General features: G+C 44.7%; 1 protein-coding gene across 1 annotated transcript in view; it reads right to left on the bottom strand.

Annotated features, from left to right (window-relative positions):
- Positions 1-20,146, bottom strand: part of LOC306883993 (tripartite motif-containing protein 16-like protein) — a 49,321-nt gene that overhangs the window by 2,653 nt on the left and 26,522 nt on the right. The window lies entirely within an intron of this gene.

Raw genomic sequence — 20,146 nt, 5'->3', positions numbered from 1 at the left:
AGTGTGACCTGCATACCTCTTGTGTTGATTTGATTGGAACTATTTTATTTGGTGCACTCTAAAAAAAGGTTGGGTTAAATACAACCTGAATTCTGGAAATGTAAGGACGTTTTTAATTTAGAATAAAATGAAAACTAAAAAAAACTTTCAAATCAAATGAACCAATATTTTATTCCCAATAGAACATAGAGAACATAAAAGTTTAAACGAAGAAATTTTACACATTTATCCACTAAATGAGCTCATTTGAAATTTCATGCCTGCTACAGGTCTCAAAAACATTGGCACGGGGGCAACAAAGGGCTGAAAAAGCAAGACATTTTGAAAACATTTAGCTGGGAGAACATCTAGCAACTAATTAAGTTAATTTACATCAGGTCTGTAACATGATTAGATATAAAAGGGATGTCTTAGAGAGGCAGACTCTCTCAGAAGTACAGATGGGAAGAGGCTCTCCAATCTTTGAAAGAGTGTGTAAAAAGACTGTGCAATACTTTAAAAACAACGTTCCTCAATCTCATCATCTACAGTGGGTAACATCATCAAAAGATTCAGAGAAACTGGAGAAATCTCTGTGCATAAGGGACAAGGCCGAGGACCTTTGTTGGATGCCCGTGGTCTTTGGGCCCTCAGAAGACACTGCATCATTCATCAAAATGATTCTGTCATTGACATTACTAAATAGGCCCAGGAATACTTCCAGAAACCACTGTTGGTAAACACAATCCGCCGTGCCATCTGCAGATGCCAACTAAAACTCTATCATGCAAAAAGGAAACCAAGGGGCAGTCATGGCCTAACAGATAGAGAGTCGGACTTGTAACCAGAATGTTGCAGGTTTGAGTCTGAGGTCCGGCGGGGATTGTAGGTGGGGGGAGTGAATGTCCAGCGCTCTCTCCACCCTCAATACCATGACTGAGGTGAGACCCTTGAGCAAGGCACCGAACCCCCAACTGCTCCCCTGGCGCCGCAGCATTGGCTGCCCACTGCTCCGGGTGTGTTCACAGTGTGTTTGTGTGTGTGTTCACTTCTCACTGCTGTGTGTGTGCATTTGAATGACTTAAATGCAGAGCACAAATTCTGAGTATGGGTCACCATACTTGGCCACATGCCACTTCCCCCTTTTTTTCCTTTATATGTGAACATGGTCCATGTGAACATGCCGTTGTGTCCTGTGGGCCAAGGCTCATTTAAAATGGACTGTTTCAAAGTGGAAATGCTCTATGGTCAGACGAGTCCAAATTTGACATTCTTGTTGGAAATCACGGATGCCGTGTCCTCCGGGCTAAAGAGGAGGGAGACCTTCCAGCGTGTTATCAGCGTTCAGTTCAAAAGTCAGCATCTTTGATGGTATGGGGGTGCACAAGTGCAACAGTATGGGCAGCCTGCATGTTATGGAAGGCACTATGAATGCTGAAAGGTATATGAAGGTTTTAGAGCAACATATGCTCCCCTCCAGACGACGTGTATTTCAGCAAAACCACATAATGCTGCTATTACAACAGCATGGCTTCATAGTAGAAGAGTCCAGGTGCTGAATTGGCCTGCCTGCAGTCCAGATCTTTCAACTATGGAGAACATTTTGCGCATCATTAAATGAAAAATATGTCAAAGATGACCACAAATTCTTCAGCATCTGGAAACCTATATAACTCCAGAACTCATAACCTCGATACCCAGACATCTTCAAAGTGTTTTGAAATGAAGAGGAGATGCTACACCATGGTAAAAATGCCCCCGTCCCAACTATTTTGAGCTCATTTTGTGCATAAAATTGTAGAATTTCTCAGTTTAAACATTTGTTATGTTATCTATGTCCTATTGTGAATAAAATATCGGCTCATGTCATTTGTAATTCTTTTAGTTTTCATTTTATTCAAATTTTTAAAAAGTCCCAACATTTCCGGAATTTGGGTTGTACAACCCAGTGCTGGGTAAAATATGGACAAACACAGGGATTGGATTGTTTTGACAGTTGGGTTACTACCCAGAAGGCTGGGTTAAAAATTTAATCCAACCGTTGGTTGAAAACAACCCAGTCGCTTTTTTTAGAGTGTGAAATTGAGCAAAACCACTCCAAATTGTATTTAAAATGTAAGTCACTTAATTTAACTTTTCTTTTATTGAAGTACTACTTATTCATTTATTTTACTAGAGTATGCGTCTTTAATTTTCTGTGTGTCATTTGTTTTGATTTCAGCATGAGTCTCTCACACACACTCACTCAGGCTGCGCGAGCCTCATCTGGCACAGCATAATACATTCAATACAGTCACCATTTACACTGAATGCAATAAAATCACATGCACGATCGAATTACAAAATTTATGCCGGTTGTATGAGAATACATGCAGCAGGCCCAACAACAGCAGGCCCCGGGTATACAACCAAGGGACACAGGTTCGAGAATTTCACCTGGGAGAAAAGGTACTGGTTTTAATCCCATCCAGTGAATGCAAATTTCTTGCCAGGTGGCTAGGACCCTATGAAGTTGTAGAACGGACGGGCCCAGCCAACAACAGAGTGCGCCTACCCGCCCAGAGAAAGGGCCAGCAAATTTACCATGTAAACCTCTTAAAGCCGTGGCACGAACCAATTCCCTCTACAAGTGAAGTCTTTGCAGCTGGGGTCAAGACCCCCGTAACTCACGAGGTAAAGATGGGTAGTCAACTTTACCCCAGGCAGAGGAAACCAGATGGAAGCACACGATTCTGTAATGACTACAGAAAACTGAATGAGATTTCCAAGTTTGACACATACCCAATGCCAAGAATAGATGAGCTGATCGAACGGTTGGGTCCTGCATGCTTCATCACAACCCTTGATCTGACCAAAGGCTATTGGCAAGTGACTCTAACCCCTCAAGCCAAACCAAAGACAGCCTTTTCCACCCCAGATGGGGCCTTTCAATACTGGGTTCTTCCCTTCGGGGTCCACAGGGCTCCTGCAACATTTCAAAGGCTCATGGATAGAGTCCTACGACCCCACCAACGATATGCTGCAGCGTACCTAGACGACATTGTCGTCCACAGCAGGAGTTGGGAGGATCATCTTCACCATCTAGAGGCAGTCTTACAGGCATTACGGGCAGCAGCTCTAATGGCAAACCCAAACAAGTGTTCACTAGCCCATGGAAGAGGGAATGTGAAACCCCAATCTAAGAAAATTGACTCTATCCTCATCTGGCCCCAGCCCCAAACCAAGAAGCAAGTGAGAACCTTCCTTGGGCTAGTCGGTTACTACTGATCCTTCATTCCTAGATTTGCCACAAAAGCAGCCCCCTTAACTGAAATGATCCGCAAGTGCCACCCAATTCATGTGAGATGGACTAAGGAAGCAGAGCAGGCTTTCACTGACCTAAAGCAGGCCCTCGGTTGTGAACCTATCCTGCAAGCCCCAAACTTCAATGAACCCTTTATTTTACAAACAGACACCTCAGAGGTAGGAGTTGGAGCCGTGCTATCCCAGCTACAAATTGGTATGGAACACCCAGACATGTATATTAGCCATAAGTTACTTCCTCATGAGAAAAACTATGCAACGACAGAAAAAGAATGCCTTGCTATCAAATGGGCTGTTGAGAAGTTGAGATATTACTTTTTGGGCCAGAAATTTATCTTGGTAACTGATTATGCCCCACTCAAATGGATGTCTCAAAACAAAGGGAAAAATGCACAAATCACTCGTTGGTTTCTTCAGTTGCAGGACTTCCAGTTTAAGGTAGAACACGGGGCTGGGAATTCTCATGCGAATGCAGATGCAGTGTCCAGAAGACCTGACTGCTGTGGGACGAACGCTCCAAGTGGGAGCCTGGAGCTGGAAAGGGGGGTATGTGGTGGCCAGAAAGAGGTATGGTCCCCCACAAAGCAGCCTGAACACCTTCTGCACCACGGAGAGCCCCATCAGAGGAAGCAACAAGGGCTGGGCCACCCAGTAAGAGGGTTCAGGACCAGGAATAGCTCCAACACATGTGTTCACCTTTTCTCTTCTAATAGGGAGCCTCAGCTGCAGGCTGTTAGGGACAATCAACAACCACCACATAAAAGGGAACAGAGAGGCCTCAGTAGTCTCTCAGCCAGGGAGATGAGCAGAGGCTGAATGCTGGATCACCCTAAATTGAGACAGAACAAGTTCTTGAGGGCAGAGGCTCAATGGGATTGTGAGTAGCCTGAACATCTTTGACTAACCCTCCATTCCTTCTGTCTTCCCTTCAGAGAGATGATAGTTACGGTTTTCCCCCACCCCTTCTCCCTCACCTTATTGTGAAATAAAGATAATTGAGTTCTGTTCCACCAAATACCTGTCTGGTGCATTGTCTATGTGGATAACTTGAGCTGATCTCACCAAATCTTGTGTTCAAGGGCTTACATCACTCACAGTGAAGAACTTCCACACTGACGACTTGTTCACATGCGGAAAAACGACTGACTCAGAATCGGCAGACTATAGCCAGTTCAGATTATACTCCAGTTCAGATGTGTACACGGACAGCTGCAGACTATTTATACTACTGAAAGTTTATGGTTTTCTTCCACACATTTGCAGTAGATCGGCTTAAACAATAAACAAACATGTAGTGTGAAGTGACATTCAGCCAAGTATGGTGACCCATACTCGGAATTCGTGCTCTGCGTTTAACCCATCCAACGTGCACACACACAGCAGTGAACACACACACACCGTGAACACACACCCGGAGCAGTGGGCAGCCATTTTATGCTGCAGCGCCCGGGGAGCAGTTGGGGGTTCGGTGCCTTGCTCAAGGGCACCTCAGTCGTGGTATTGAGGGTGGAGAGAGCGCTGGACATTCACTCCCCCCACCTACAATTCCTGCCGGCCGGAGACTCGAACTCGCAACCTTTGGATTACAAGTCCGACTCTCTAACCATTAGGCCACGACTTCCCGACTGTTTTTTACATACTGTTTTATGTAAACAGTAAACAAACAATTGCCCAAACAATTAGGCAACTTCCCTCCATGAATTATTGCACATCTGGCTGTCTCTATGTTGATTTGTTCTTCACACAACTTCTCTTCAAATTTGACATCCATGTTGTTTTTCCAGAGCATGCATAGTTGGTGCTTTTGCAGTCTACTGACAAAAAATGTGAGGCATACGGATGTCCGCAAAGAGCCTTCGTGTACACCCTCCAATGACGATTTTTACATCACGTGGATCCTAGCGGACCCTTGCACACTCGCACACATGGAAATTATAATACAGGCTTAATTGACTGGCCGGTCACTGGTCTGGGCTCTTTTTGCTTCCGGCTTTGCTACTGTTCGGACGCTCTTGCTCTGCGCTTTGCTCCCTATTTTTGCACTTTTCTCAGATCTCTCTAAGATTTTAACTTCAGCTGATCAGCACAGTGCTCAGACAACACATTTTTTGGGGAAAATTAAGACTCTTTCTCAGCAGTTTACATTCCAGAGACGGAAAAACACAGCTGTCTACATTCAAACAGACGAGAGAAAATGCCTCTTGTGGAATCTACTTGCTGCAGAAACTGCCACAGACTTCTACAAAGGATTGTGGTTCTTGAAACAAAGTTATTTTCTGGACTTCCAAAACAGGTGGAACACACAGCAGATGGTCATCACGGACCCCCTCAGCATACAGCCGGTGAGTCCTGTGAATCTAGTGAATCTCAACAGTTTAATCAAAGTGTAGAGGAAAAAGCCGAAACAGATCGACAGACAAATCGATGGTACAAACAGGGAGCGAGACCCAAAGGCAATCGAGACATCAGATTATCACGAGTATCTCGTATTGCTGCCGTAGCATCCTCTACCCCAGATACAGCTATGACAAGACTTGTAGACACTGGTATCCTACCACTCCCTATACATCTTGAGAACAGATTTGAAGCATTAATGAATGTGGGTGAGGAATCCGCCAATGTGACTAAACACGGATCGAATCAGCCAGCAGCTAACATCGCTACTAACAGGCGCTCAAGGTCGACCAGACAGCGGCTTTCAGCTCAGAGCGCAGCCGAGCCCAGGACTCTGATAGTGGGTGACGCTATTATCAGAAACATCAGTAGCAGGACTACAACTACATACTGCTTTCCTCAAGCAACCGTCTCTGATGTGAACAAAGAACTTCGGAGCATTCTGATGAAGCACAAGACTGCAAATCGAGTCATCATCCATGTGGGGAAAAATGATATTCGGAAGGAGCAGTCAGAACTCCTTAAGAAGGATTTCAGTGAACTCTTTGAAACTCTTCAAAGTCTTGAAGTTCAGTCGTTCATCAGTGGACCACTCCCTGCAAGGGGAACTAACATGTTTTCACAGTTGCTTGGGCTAAATACATGGCTACAAAGAACCTGCAGTATAAAAGGAGTCAACTTCATCGACAACTTCAATCTTTTCTGGGGCCACAGACAACTGTTTAAACTGGATGGCCTCTACCCAAACAGACTCGAGAGTGCAAGAGTGCTAAAGGACAATATCTATTTCTCCCTCCGTTATCCTTCAGCGGTGTGTGCCAATCTACTCGGCCTGAATGGCACACACACACATGGACAGAATATGAGTGACCACAGGACTTCATGTCAGCTTTTGAGTCAACATGTGGTTGACACATCTCACAAGGATACTGATAACACCACGCAGCCACAACAAGCACTGCTCATGGACATCCCAGCTGAGCCCTGCCCACAGAGCTCATCACATGCAGACTGTGACTTATTGCAACAGCTCCAAGACTCAGCACCCAAGGACGACTTTCTGGAAAACAGCCAGGGAAGCCAAGACAACATCTCACAGCCACCAGAAACACCAAAGCCAGAGCCCTGCTCACCAGATACACTATCCCTCTCCCCAGCATCTCCACTTCTAAGCTTCTCACAGAAAATGGAGGAACTGGTGTATGCTGGGACCAAACTCTCCCACTCTTTCGCTGCAAGCCCCCAGATATCAACTAAAAAACGGTGGGCCCCACAACCACCAAAGACTGCAGGCCCAGCTCACCCTGCTCCTCCTGCGAGAGCTCTCCGGCCGCTGCCACAACGCCAGGGCCCAAACCCCTCTCCATCTGGTGTAGGTGAACCAAAAACAACTGATAACAGCTCTCAGTGATATGTGTCGGGTCCCCGCTATATTAGACACAACATTCACAAATGTTTACAGAAAAAGCGGGAACCCAGTGTGCCTGTAGCCTCCTGTATTTCTGTTTTATCACGCGATAGAAAGTCTAAGGCCTTCTCAAGCCGTACGGCTGACCCATCTAACCTGCGGCCTATAATGCATCAATCTAAGATTGCTGTAGAGACAAAATGTAATTCCATCAAGTTAGCATTTTTAAACATTCGCTCACTTAAAAATAAATAATTTCTGATCAACGATTTAATAACCACAAACAACCTGGATTTTATGTTTCTAAATGAAACATGGTTAGAAGACAGCTGCAGTGCAACAGTCCTCAATGAAACAGCCCCTCCTAACTTTAATTTTATAAGTGTCTGCAGGACTGTTAGGAGAGGTGGAGGTGTAGCTGCTCTGTTTAAAGATGTTTATCAGTGCAAGCAAATGTCATTTAGTCAGTATTTGTCTTTTGAATACCTAGGTATTGTGCTGAAAGGTGCTCCACGCACCCTGTTTATCATTATTTGTGACTTATTTGTCACATACCTGTTTATATCAAATCTTCCTTTCATAAGTAAGATTATTGAAAAGGTAGTTTTTAATCAGCTGAACAACTACTTAAACTCAAATGGATACCTGGACAATTTTCAATCTGGTTTCCGAGCACATCACAGCACACAGACAGCACTCATTAAGATAATAAATTATATTCGCTTCAATTCTGATTCTGGCAAAATATCAGTGCTGGTACTACTAGATCTTAGTGCTGTGTTTGACACTGTCGATCATAACATACTTCTAGAGAGACTGGAAAACTGGGTTGGGCTTTCTGGGATGGCACTCAAATGGTTTAGGTCATACTTAGAAGGGAGAGGTTATTATGTGAGTATAGGAGAGCATAAATCTAAGTGGACGGCCATGACATGTGGAGTCCCACAGGGCTAAATTCTTGCACCGCTCTTGTTTAGCCTGTATATGCTTCCACTAAGTCAGATAATGAGGAAGAACCAAATTGCCTATCACAGCTATGCTGATGATACCCAGATTTACCTAGCCTTATCTCCAAATGACTACAGCCCCTGTAACTCAGTTATTTGGGACTGTATTGCACTGGTTTAGGGCAGTTGCATTCGCACTGGTGCGTCGGTCAGAACACAGGAGGCATGAATATGAATCAACAGTCTTTAATTGAAGTTCAGCAAGTGATCAGCACGAAACAGCACAGCCAGACCACAGGGCATTATTTGGTATATTAATCTTCAGCCGTGATATGTAAGGTAACTGTAGGCGTGTGTGTGTGTGTGGTCTGAAACAATCAATAATAAACAACAATTAGAAACATCGACAACTTCAGCATAATAACTGGCATTTGTACTATTTACTATCTGCCCATTGTAAATATTAATTCTCGGCAGTAACACCACTTCTCAACGCTAGATGGCGCATGCCGCTCATAAATGGAATTATTTGCTGCGTCATCACACAATCCGTTAACTAGCACTTGTAATCTAGAATAACTACAGAACGGGAATATACAACATTAAATCTGCTTCTATACACAATGTAAATATCAATCAGTTATGTTCATTTGAACACTGAATCCAAGTATAGTAAATATATGGTGAGGTGAATAAACATCTTAGGCGCTGGGTTTAGCATTGTCACTTATGTTCCCGAACGAACTCACAACATCTTATTAATTATGCATCATAGGACACCTTCAGTAAAGGGCAATCATAAATTAACTTACATGTTGTCATTAACGCACAACTTGGACACATATATCTTCAATCAAGGAAAGTTAAATTCAGTCCATATTCTGGAGAACCCTATACGTTACCTCGACTCAACCTGAACTGAAAGTTACTGAGGTATACAGTAGCCCGTGACCTGATTGGTCATACCTTCTCAACAGCCCCATTGACTCCCTCTGCCAATGCATGAAATTAACAGCTGGATGTGCCAGAACTTTCTTCAGTTAAACAAGGAGAAAACTGAAGTCATTGCATTTGGAAACAAAGATGAAGTTCTCAAGGTGAATGCATACCTTGACCCTAGGGGTCAAACAACTAAAAATCAAGTCAGAAATCTTGGGGTGATTCTGGAGACAGACCTTAGTTTCAGTAGTCATGTCAAAGCAGTAACTAAATCAGCATACCATCATCTCAAAAACATTGCAAGAATGAGATGTTTTGTTTCCAGTCAAGACTTGGAGAAACTTGTTCATGCCTTTATCACCAGCAGGGTGGATTACTGTAATGGTCTCCTCACCGGCCTTCCCAAGAAGACCATTAGACAGCTGCAGCTCATCCAGAACGCTGCTGCCAGGATTCTGACTAGAACCAGAAAATCTGAGCATATCACACCAGTCCTCAGGTCCTTACACTGGCTTCCAGTTACATTTAGGATTGATTTTAAAGTACTTTTACTCGTTTATAAGTCACTCAATGGCCTAGGACCTAAATATATTGCTGATATGCTCACTGAATATAAACCAAACAGACCACTCAGATCATTAGGATCGAGTCAGTTAGAAATACCAAGGGTTCACACAAAACAAGAGGAGTCTGCTTTTAGCTATTATGCAACCCGCAGTTGGAACCAGCTTCCAGAAGAGATCAGATGTGCTAAAACATTAGCCACATTTAAATCAAGACTCAAAACTCATCTGTTTAGCTGTGCATTTGTTGAATGAGCACTGTGCTATATGTCCTAAATGTATAATCATTTTCTTTAAATTTATTTTAAATCAGTTTCTATATCATTTTAAAATTCCTTGTTTTTATTATTTTTATTTCCATGTTTTTATAGATTTTTATCTTTGAAAGTCTATTTCACTTTCTTTTATGTAAAGCACTTTGAATTACCACTGTGTATGAAATGTGCTATATAAATAAACTTGCCTTGCCTTGGGCCGATCATGCAGACATTTGGGCTGGTCGATCGGTGCATCTCTACGAGTAATGCTATAATACCTGATTTCACTAGTAGTGTCACGAATCTGGTCCATGCTCTCCCGGTTAACCACCACCAGAGGTCACCCGTTCACCACATTGACTTTCACTCACAACACACTGGACTCCATTTCCCACAATGCATTGCACAGATCACAGCTGTCACCATTCACACATCACACACACCTGATGCTCATTTCACAATCACTCACTCTCTATTTAAGCCTGGGACTTGCTTTTGCTCAGAGCCGAGTATTGTTAGTGTTTATCACTCACCCAGCGATAGCAACTTTACAGAGCCATTGTTCTAGTCCTAGTCTTGCCTTGTTTATCTTGCCGTGTCTGACCCTGCTCGTGTTTCCTGGATTTTCCCTTCGCCTCTGCCGTTTGGACTCTGTTCGCTCCCCGTTTGGACTATTGCTCTCTTCTCTGGATTATCTCTCTGCCTTGCCCCTTTGGATACTGTTCGCTCATCGTCGACCCACGCTTGCTCCACGGACTGCTTTGTCTTACCCTTGCCATACCTGTTTGCCACTGTCTGACCCTGCCTGTTTTCTGACCATGTTTTATAATAAAGCTTTGCATATGGATCCGCACGTCTCGCGTCTCGTCAGCCCCGTAACAAGTAGCCTAGATTAGAATTTAAAATGTACATTATTTACTGGAAATAAATTTTTTAAATGTTTCTATTGAATGCAGTCACTTACAATCACTATAAAAAGCAAAAACAATATTACACGAACAATAGAATTGTTAAATCGCAAAAACATTAAATAAATTGATTACATACTGATTCAGTGACAATGTGCAAACTGTTATGTCTAACTCAGTTCTGTATTTTCAACAAAGCAGAATTATGGGTAACACTTTAGTTAAGGGTACACAAATTACCATGAATTCATGCATAAATTCATTCGTTACTTCATGCATTAATATCTCATGAATTATCAGGAACTAACAAGAATTCAAAGTATTTCTATCATGACTTCATGGATGAACAACACATTAATTAAGACATTAACTAAGATGCGTACATCACCATGATTTATGATTTATTACGCATGATCATGATGTTTTCGTTCACAAAAAAAAAGGCATTTACTATCCACTGTGGATAAATCTATACTTTTGGTACATGAATCATCTTGAATTCATGCTGAAGGAGTGGATGCCGATCTACCATACCCTTCACAATAATATTATTTCATTATTTCTTGTGTGTTTATTAATCAAGTCATTGATCAGTATTTAACCTCCTAGATTATTTGATGATTGACTTGGTTCCATACTGAAGTCTATTCTGTTCATAGGGTCACAGTGCCATGATTAGGTCAGGGTGACCACCCATCTACATGAGCAACAGTGATTGGGACAACTGTGACATTTATGTGTTCTGCTGTTTTATGATATTGTTTGCAACTTGCTTACTGAGCAATTTAACTAGTATTTGAATAATAGATATATAATAATAAATAATGCTGCGTTATTCTGTATTTTTACACTCTAAAACGAGACAAGCATAGTGTGTGTGTAATGAACCATGCTGAATGCTGATAAGACTCTTGCCAGAGCTAGGCCACCTTGAACAGAAGATATGTGTTGTCTGTGTATGTGTGCGTCGGCATCTTTTCCTGAGTAAGTGGAGAAGTTCGTCATTGGATGCTTTTTGATCACATCTCTGACTCCTGGTCTTCATTCAACACCTGGTCCTTGGGTTTTAACCGTCAATTTCCTTACAATGCATAGAAACATTCATAATTTTGTGCATGTAAGACTACTTACCTCATGCATGCATACAGGCTACAACAGTATGTCAATTAATGTGAGAACTAATGTTTTTCATTAATTATGAGTTTTCAAGCATGTTCATGTCATCCTCATATAGCCTGCAGTAAATGGACAGACCCCAACATTGACCAATCACAGCACATAGCTTGTAAATTCTGTTGGCATCCAAATACAGTACTCATCATTAACTAAGCATTAGCTTCTCATGACTTCATCATGTGTGTGCCCCCTCAACTAAAGTGGTGACTTGGTCCTTTTAAATATGAATAAACGGTGTGTTATTAATGATGGCATAATTGTGAAATGATATGAATATGAACATGAAAGTTTAAGCTTTTGCACACAATGAGCTGTGGACACAAAAAGACTTTGAGCTCAACTTTCTGCTTTATTGTTGAACAGCAACCCAGTTAACCCAGTACTTAACACAGTTAAATCAACAACAATGCCTGGGAAGAGCTGAGAAGGAATTCAGTGTATATATACCATGAACTTCTAGTGCCTTTATCTGAAAACACTTAACAAAACCATAAAGCTGTTAAAGGATTTACAAAAATTTAAAACAAAAAAGATGAAAAAAGGTTTCACAAACAGCTTGGTCTTTTTTTAAAGGTAAGGAGCCACCTATTAATGTAACAAGATAATAATTTGGACTCCTCATAAAATAAAATAAATGGCACAAACACATGGCATACATAACATATACATTGATTAGTTCTTGTAAATATCCAGTAAGGATCCATCATCTTTTTTTTTAAGATAGCTGAAGCTGTAGGCTCCTGCTCACAAAACCCCCTGCAAGTTTCAGCAAACCTTTTCAGGCTGTCCTTTCTTTTAAAAGTGGACCTCAATGTATGGAACAGATCTGGGTTAGTTGCTGCAAGTTCTGCAATTGGAGCCTGAGACACAATGGTATTCCGATCTACCCCAAGCCTTGTATAAGCTTCAGCTTTGCTGATGCGATCCTTTTTAATCTTTTCCAACACCATGTTGTAGCGGCGGATGGAGTCGTTAGGGGTTTTGACTGTAGGACAAGAGAATGCATTAATGGTTGATTCCTATTCAATTGAACCAGCCTAGTAATTGTCACGGTTCGCTCATTCACTGTTTCCTTCTCGTCCTGTACCATGTGCGTTTGTTGTGTGTGTGTGTGTGTGGGTGTGGTCGAGCTGTCACCGATCATCAGCGACGCAGCTGTGCCTCGTTTCGAGGCCAGCTGCAGCTCGTCACCACACCGCTTAAATACTCATCTGTTTTTCCTGTCCTTTGTCAGATCGTTGTGGATGTTTCCCGTGGTGTGTCACTCTGTTTCCAGCTCTCGAAATCTTCGCCGTTTATCGTGTTCCTGTGTTCCTGTCGTGCTCTACGTTGTGTGTTCGGTGTTCGTCACGCTCTGGATTATTCATCTCATCACGGACCCGTCTCTTCACTTCACCTCCGTTCCACTTGGCCCATCTGGTTCCTGTGTCACCCAGCCCGGTTACATCTCTGTCTGTGTAGCCATCCTACTCTTAATAAACACTGAACACTTACCTGCTATTGCTTCCTCTCCTTGCTTGACCATGACAGAACGATCTGACCGTTCCTTGGAAGCAGCGGGTGCCCCTGCCGCGGCATTAGAACGGTTCATCACCAAGAGCAGTGAGCGGATGGCTACACAGCAGGCGAGCCTGAATAGCGTGGGCTGCGCTATTCAGATTCTTGTGACACAGGTGTCCGAGCTCACCCAGCAGTTCCAGGAGCTAAAGATTCCCACTGCGTCACTCACGCCGTCAGTTCCTCCCATCCCGGTGGAGGCTCCCTTCCAACCTGAGCCCCGCCTGCCCGTCCCCGAGCATTACGGCGGGGAACCAAGATTCTGCAGAGCCTTCCTGACCAGGTGTTCGATGCACTTTGCCCTCCAACCACGCACGTACAGTTCGGAGAGGAGCAAGGTGGCATTCGTGTTGGCTCTGCTCACGGGCAAGGCGGCACTTTGGGGAACGGCGGTGTGGGAGAATCAAGATCCGTGCTGCACCTCGTTCCAGGCACTTTCGGAGGAAATGAAGCGAGTATTCGATCGTGCTGTCGCCGGGAGAGAGGCGGCCGGAATACTCGCCGATCTCTGCCAGGGTGAGTCATCCGTGTCTGACTTTTCCATCCAGTTCCGCACCCTGGCGGCGGAGTGCCGTTGGAACGAGGAGGCGCAGTGGGACATGTTCCTGCATGGGCTGGCTGACCGTGTCCAGAAGGAGATCTACACCCTGGACCTCCCCACCACACTCAATGGACTCATCGACCTGGCCTTAAGGGTGGACGCACGGCTCGCCAGAGTCGAGAGCCGCGTCCAGGCCACCCGAGTCCCTGGTGGGTTGCAGAGTCAGCAGGGTAGCAGCGGGGACGCGGTCAGCCCCGTCTACGATCACGAACCCATGCAGGTAGGGCGAGCTCGGCTTTCCCGGGAGGAGAGGGAAAAGCGGAGATCCCAGGGACTATGCCTTTACTGTGGGAGGGCTGGACACTTCCTGGATAAATGCCCGGTAAAAGGACCGAGCCCGATAGTAAGCGTGAGGCTACTATCGGGTAGGATCTCCGCTGGAAAGACCTCACCCACGTCATCTACCCTCCTTCCGGTAAGACTGAGATGGGCCACTCACTCCTTCACCGGTCAAGCTCTTCTGGATTCCGGGGCAGAGGGTAACTTTTTGGACTATGCACTTGTTCACAAACTTCAGATCCCCACCAAACCCCTCACTCACAGGATTTCCGTTCACGCCCTCAGTGGTCAGGAACTGCCCACCATTACCACTGTCACTGAACCTGTCACGTTAATCACTTCAGGCAATCACACTGAAAGCATCTCATTCATGATCATGGACTCCCCTCTTGCCCCCGTCGTCCTCGGACACCCCTGGCTCATTTCCCATAACCCCAAGATAGACTGGAACCTAAACACCATCTTAGCCTGGAGTGATCATTGTCATAAGTCCTGTCTTGTGTCTGCCTGTCCGTCTGTGTCTGTTTCTGTTTTTCAGGAGGAGGCAGTGGATTTGTCAAACGTGCCTTCGGAGTATCAGGACCTGAGGGAAGTGTTCAGTAAGTCTCGAGCAGCTTCTCTTCCTCCGCATCGTCCCTACGACTGTGCTATAGATTTACTGCCAGGTATGTCTCCGCCTAAGGGCAAATTATATTCGCTTTCTGTCCCAGAAAGGGAGGCTATGGAGAAATATATTTCTGATTCCCTAGCTTCCGGATTCATCCGCCCTTCCTCTTCTCCAGCGGGGGCGGGATTCTTTTTTGTGGGGAAGAAGGACGGATCCCTGCGCCCTTGCATTGATTACCGAGGGTTGAACAACATCACGGTAAAGAATACCTATCCTTTGCCGTTGATGTCTTCAGCCTTCGAGAGGTTGCAGGGAGCGTCCGTCTTCACGAAATTGGATTTACGTAATGCTTATCATTTGGTCCGCATCAGGAAGGGGGATGAGTGGAAGACTGCTTTTAACACCCCTAGGGGGCACTTTGAATACTTGGTCATGCCCTTCGGGCTGTCCAACTCCCCAGCAGTCTTCCAGGCACTCGTCAATGACGTGCTGCGAGATATGGTTGATCAGTTCATATATGTTTACCTGGATGACATATTGATTTTTTCTTCATCTCTCCAGGAGCACGTGCAGCACGTCCGGCGAGTGCTTCAGAGGTTGCTAGAGAATGGGCTTTTTGTCAAGGCGGAGAAATGCGCGTTTCATGCACAGTCTGTTCCGTTTCTAGGGTACATTGTGTCGTCCGAGGGAGTGCGCATGGACCCTGACAAGGTTAAGGCTGTGGTGGAGTGGCCAAATCCAGATTCCCGTAAGGCCCTACAGAGGTTTCTGGGCTTCGCCAACTTCTACCGGCGTTTCATTCGCAACTTCAGCCAACTAGCCGCGCCTCTGACAGCTTTGACCTCCCCCAGAACTACGTTCAGGTGGTCTAACGCTGCCGAGGCAGCGTTTACCAAACTGAAGGGCCGCTTTGTTTCAGCCCCCATCCTTATAGCCCCTGATCCCTCACGTCAGTTTGTGGTGGAGGTCGACGCATCAGAGGTGGGGGTAGGCGCAGTTCTGTCCCAGCGTTCTTCCGCGGACGACAAGATGCATCCCTGCGCGTTTTTTTCCCATCGTTTATCGCCAGCCGAACGCAATTATGACATTGGTAACAGAGAGTTGTTGGCAGTCAAGTTAGCGTTGGAGGAGTGGCGTCACTGGTTGGAGGGGTCGGGGGTACCTTTTATCGTCTGGACCGATCATAAGAACTTAGAATATATCAGAACTGCCAAAAGATTGAATTCCAGGCAGGCTCGGTGGGCACTTTTTTTCGGTCGCTTTGATTTTTCTCTCTCGTACCGCCCGGGTTCCAAGAACATCAAACCCGACTCTTTATCTCGTATTTTTGACCATTCCGAACGCCCGTCTACTCCCGAGTGTATTTTACCCGAGACGCTTTTCGTCTCCACACTCACATGGGAGGTCGAATCGAGGGTCAAGACGGCCCTAGAAGGGGTAACGCCTCCGCCCGCTTGCCCACCGAACCGTTTATTTGTGCCAGAGGAATTAAGGTCTGACGTTATCCAGTGGGGGCATTGCTCCAACGTGGCTTGTCATCCAGGAGTTAATCGCACCAGCTTTTTGGTTAAGCAACGATTCTGGTGGCCTCGCATGGCTCGCGACATTCACGATTTTGTGTTGGCTTGCTCGGTTTGTGCCATCGGTAAGACTTCCAATCGACCCCCAGATGGGTTGCTCCAACCGCTGCCTGTCCCTTCGAGACCCTGGTCCCACATTGCGCTAGATTTTGTTACCGCCCTCCCGCCCTCTCAGGGCAACACGGTTGTTTTGACCGTGGTGGACCGGTTCTCGAAGGCGGCCCATTTCATCCCCTTGCCCAAATTACCCTCAGCCAAGGAGACAGCGGTAACTGTCGTAGACCACGTCTTTCGCTTACATGGCCTCCCGGTAGACGTGGTCTCCGACAGGGGTCCCCAGTTTGTGTCCAAATTTTGGCAAGAGTTCTGTAGACTGCTGGGGGCGACTGTCAGTCTTTCCTCCGGGTTTCACCCCCAGAGCAATGGCCAGACCGAGAGAGCCAACCAAGATTTGGAGAGAGTGTTGCGATGTTTAGTCTCCAAGAATCCTTCCTCTTGGAGCCAGCAACTGTCTATGGTGGAGTACGCCCACAATGCATTACCAGTGTCATCCACGGGCCTGTCTCCGTTTGAGTGTAGTTTAGGTTACCAGCCACCTATCTTTCCCAGTCTGGAATCCGAGGTCGCGGTTCCCTCCGCTCACGCCTTTATCCAGAGGTGTCATCGCACTTGGACGAGAGCCCGTGAGACTCTACTCCAAGTGGGAGCGCGCACCAAGGCTAAAGCCGATCGCCACCGGTCTAAGCCTCCCGTCTACGTCGTGGGTCAAAAAGTGTGGCTTTCTTCTAAGAATATTCCTCTCCGCTCCGTCTCCAATAAGCTTGCTCCCAAATTCATTGGCCCGTTCACTGTCACCAAGATCATTAGTCCGGTGACAGTCCGCCTCAAACTTCCTCCAGTGTACAGGAGAATTCACCCCGCCTTCCATGTATCCAAAATCAAACCCGTGTTTCATTCACCTTTTAATCCGCCAGTCCCGGTTCCCCCCCCGCCGCGACTCGTAGACGGGGAACCCACTTATTCGGTAAATCGTATACTGGACTCTAGACGGAGGGGACGCGGATTCCAGTACTTGGTGGACTGGGAGGGTTACGGTCCAGAGGAGAGAAGTTGGGTACCTGCGAGAGACATACTGGATCACTCCCTGATCGATGATTACAATCGCCAGGTAGGAGAACCTGGGAACGCCAGGAGGCGTTCTTAGGGGAAGGGGTACTGTCACGGTTCGCTCATTCACTGTTTCCTTCTCGTCCTGTACCATGTGCGTTTGTTGTGTGTGTGTGTGTGTGGGTGTGGTCGAGCTGTCACCGATCATCAGCGACGCAGCTGTGCCTCGTTTCGAGGCCAGCTGCAGCTCGTCACCACACCGCTTAAATACTCATCTGTTTTTCCTGTCCTTTGTCAGATCGTTGTGGATGTTTCCCGTGGTGTGTCACTCTGTTTCCAGCTCTCGAAATCTTCGCCGTTTATCGTGTTCCTGTGTTCCTGTCGTGCTCTACGTTGTGTGTTCGGTGTTCGTCACGCTCTGGATTATTCATCTCATCACGGACCCGTCTCTTCACTTCACCTCCGTTCCACTTGGCCCATCTGGTTCCTGTGTCACCCAGCCCGGTTACATCTCTGTCTGTGTAGCCATCCTACTCTTAATAAACACTGAACACTTACCTGCTATTGCTTCCTCTCCTTGCTTGACCATGACAGTAATAGTGTTGTAATACAGTTAACAATTTTACATTTGCATAATCATCAAACAAAAATAAGTAAATTTTAATGTTCCATTCGAAAACAGAGGTAATATAATTCATAATTGGTCCATAGATTTGTATATGACAATGGGCAGAGTGGTAAATTGTCACTGCTTGCAAAGTGGCACACTTGAAACACAATTTTATTTTTAACTGTTTTCAGTTGTGCTGATCCTACTAGGACACATCTGCAAAAAGGCTGTTATTACTACTGAAGCAGGTCTATGGCAGCCTCTGAAATAAGTCTGTGGTTGTAAGACCCAGCTACCACAACAAACTTCATTACCACAACTTCACAATCAAACTCATTTAGGCCAGTGCACTATACTCTTTATCCTGTCTTTGTGGAGGGTTCCCTAATGACTAATTCAGTGAGCAAATTTTGGGTGCTGCCATTACTGCGGTGGCAAGTCATAGGGGAGAAACCTTAGTTGTAACACATTTTTGAAAGGTCTCTGTTCTAACTTTGTTTACGCAAAAAACGATAGGGCTTAAAAGCAGTTACAATTGGGTACGAAGGAATCATACATAGCTACTTTCAGGAGAGGGATCACCACTGCTGTGGAATCAACCACAGAATATAGTATAGGCAGTGGTACAATTGTAAAAAAAAAAAAAAAAATTCAGGGGGGATGGTGGGACGGGGGTCGTTTAGCTAACTTTACACAATAATTACAACATTTGTCTAAATTGTAAACACATTCTTATAAAAAAAACAAAGCTATATTAAATGTACTATGATTTACATATAAGCTTCTGGGACCTGAAATAAGGGATTTTTGTTGTACATTACACAATATTTTGCTGTATGTGTTTTTGTGCTGGTACATGTGGCTGATTTAGGGCTCTCATGACACTAAAATTGCCAGCCAGTAAGTGTCAGCAAGTCCCTGTTTTAATAAATGATTCACTAAATCATTGCGTCAAGAGATTCGTTCAAAATGGCTGATTCAGTTAGAAACAAAGCAAGTGACCGCCTTTATGAATGGATTATTAATTAATTAGTGGCTCACTCGATTCATTCCAAAACATATTCATTTAGAAACAAAACAATGCAGTGTAGCTCTGCATGTTTTTAAGAACGTCAAAAGTCACATTTGAACCATTTTTGAGCTTGTGCACAGCTTGTTGCAATATTAAGTTCTGATTTATCAATCGCTGTTATTTAGTTTGTAAATTATCATACAAAGATAATTTTAACATTTCATTTGCATGACGAGTTTTAAACAACATTATTAATCTAAAGGGGATGATAAGGGGGATGGTGGTTTTACAAATTCAAATTCAAATTCAAATTCAAATTTTATTTGTCACATACACAGTCATACACAGTACGATATGCAGTGAAATGCTTGTACGGCAGCCAGTGACCTTAAAAAATATTAATAAGAAGAAATACAAAAGAAAATAAATTTAACTAGTAAATAAACTGTACAAATAAGGGCATAATAATAATAAAAAAAAAAATAATAATAATATATATATATATATATATATATATATATATATATATATAAAAATTTTAAAGTGCAATGCAAAAGTGACTTATATGAAACGTTAAAGTGACTTATGAAGTGTCATGTGCAATGGTTCAGGTATATAAATATGTATTGCATGAATGTGTCCATGATTGTCCAGTCAATGTCAATGTTTCAAAGATATTACTCCTGTGTGATGGTGTGATTGAGAGACCTTATCGCCTGCGGGAAGAAGCTCCTCCTCAGTCTCTCTGTGTTGGTCTTCAGGGAGCGGAATCGCTTCCCAGACCGCAACAGAGAGAACAGTCCATTGTTGGGATGGCTGAGGTCCTTTACGATCTTCCTGGCCTTGGTCCAGCACCGCTTGCTGTAGATTGAGTGCAGGTCAGGGAGTTCGGTGCGGATGATGCGCTCAGCTGATCGCA

Source organism: Barbus barbus, assembly GCF_936440315.1.
Source record: "Barbus barbus genome assembly, chromosome: 18".
Classification (NCBI taxonomy): Eukaryota; Metazoa; Chordata; class Actinopteri; order Cypriniformes; family Cyprinidae; genus Barbus; species Barbus barbus.
Note: the sequence above shows the minus strand (reverse complement) of the source record. Positions and strands in the feature narration are given on the sequence as shown.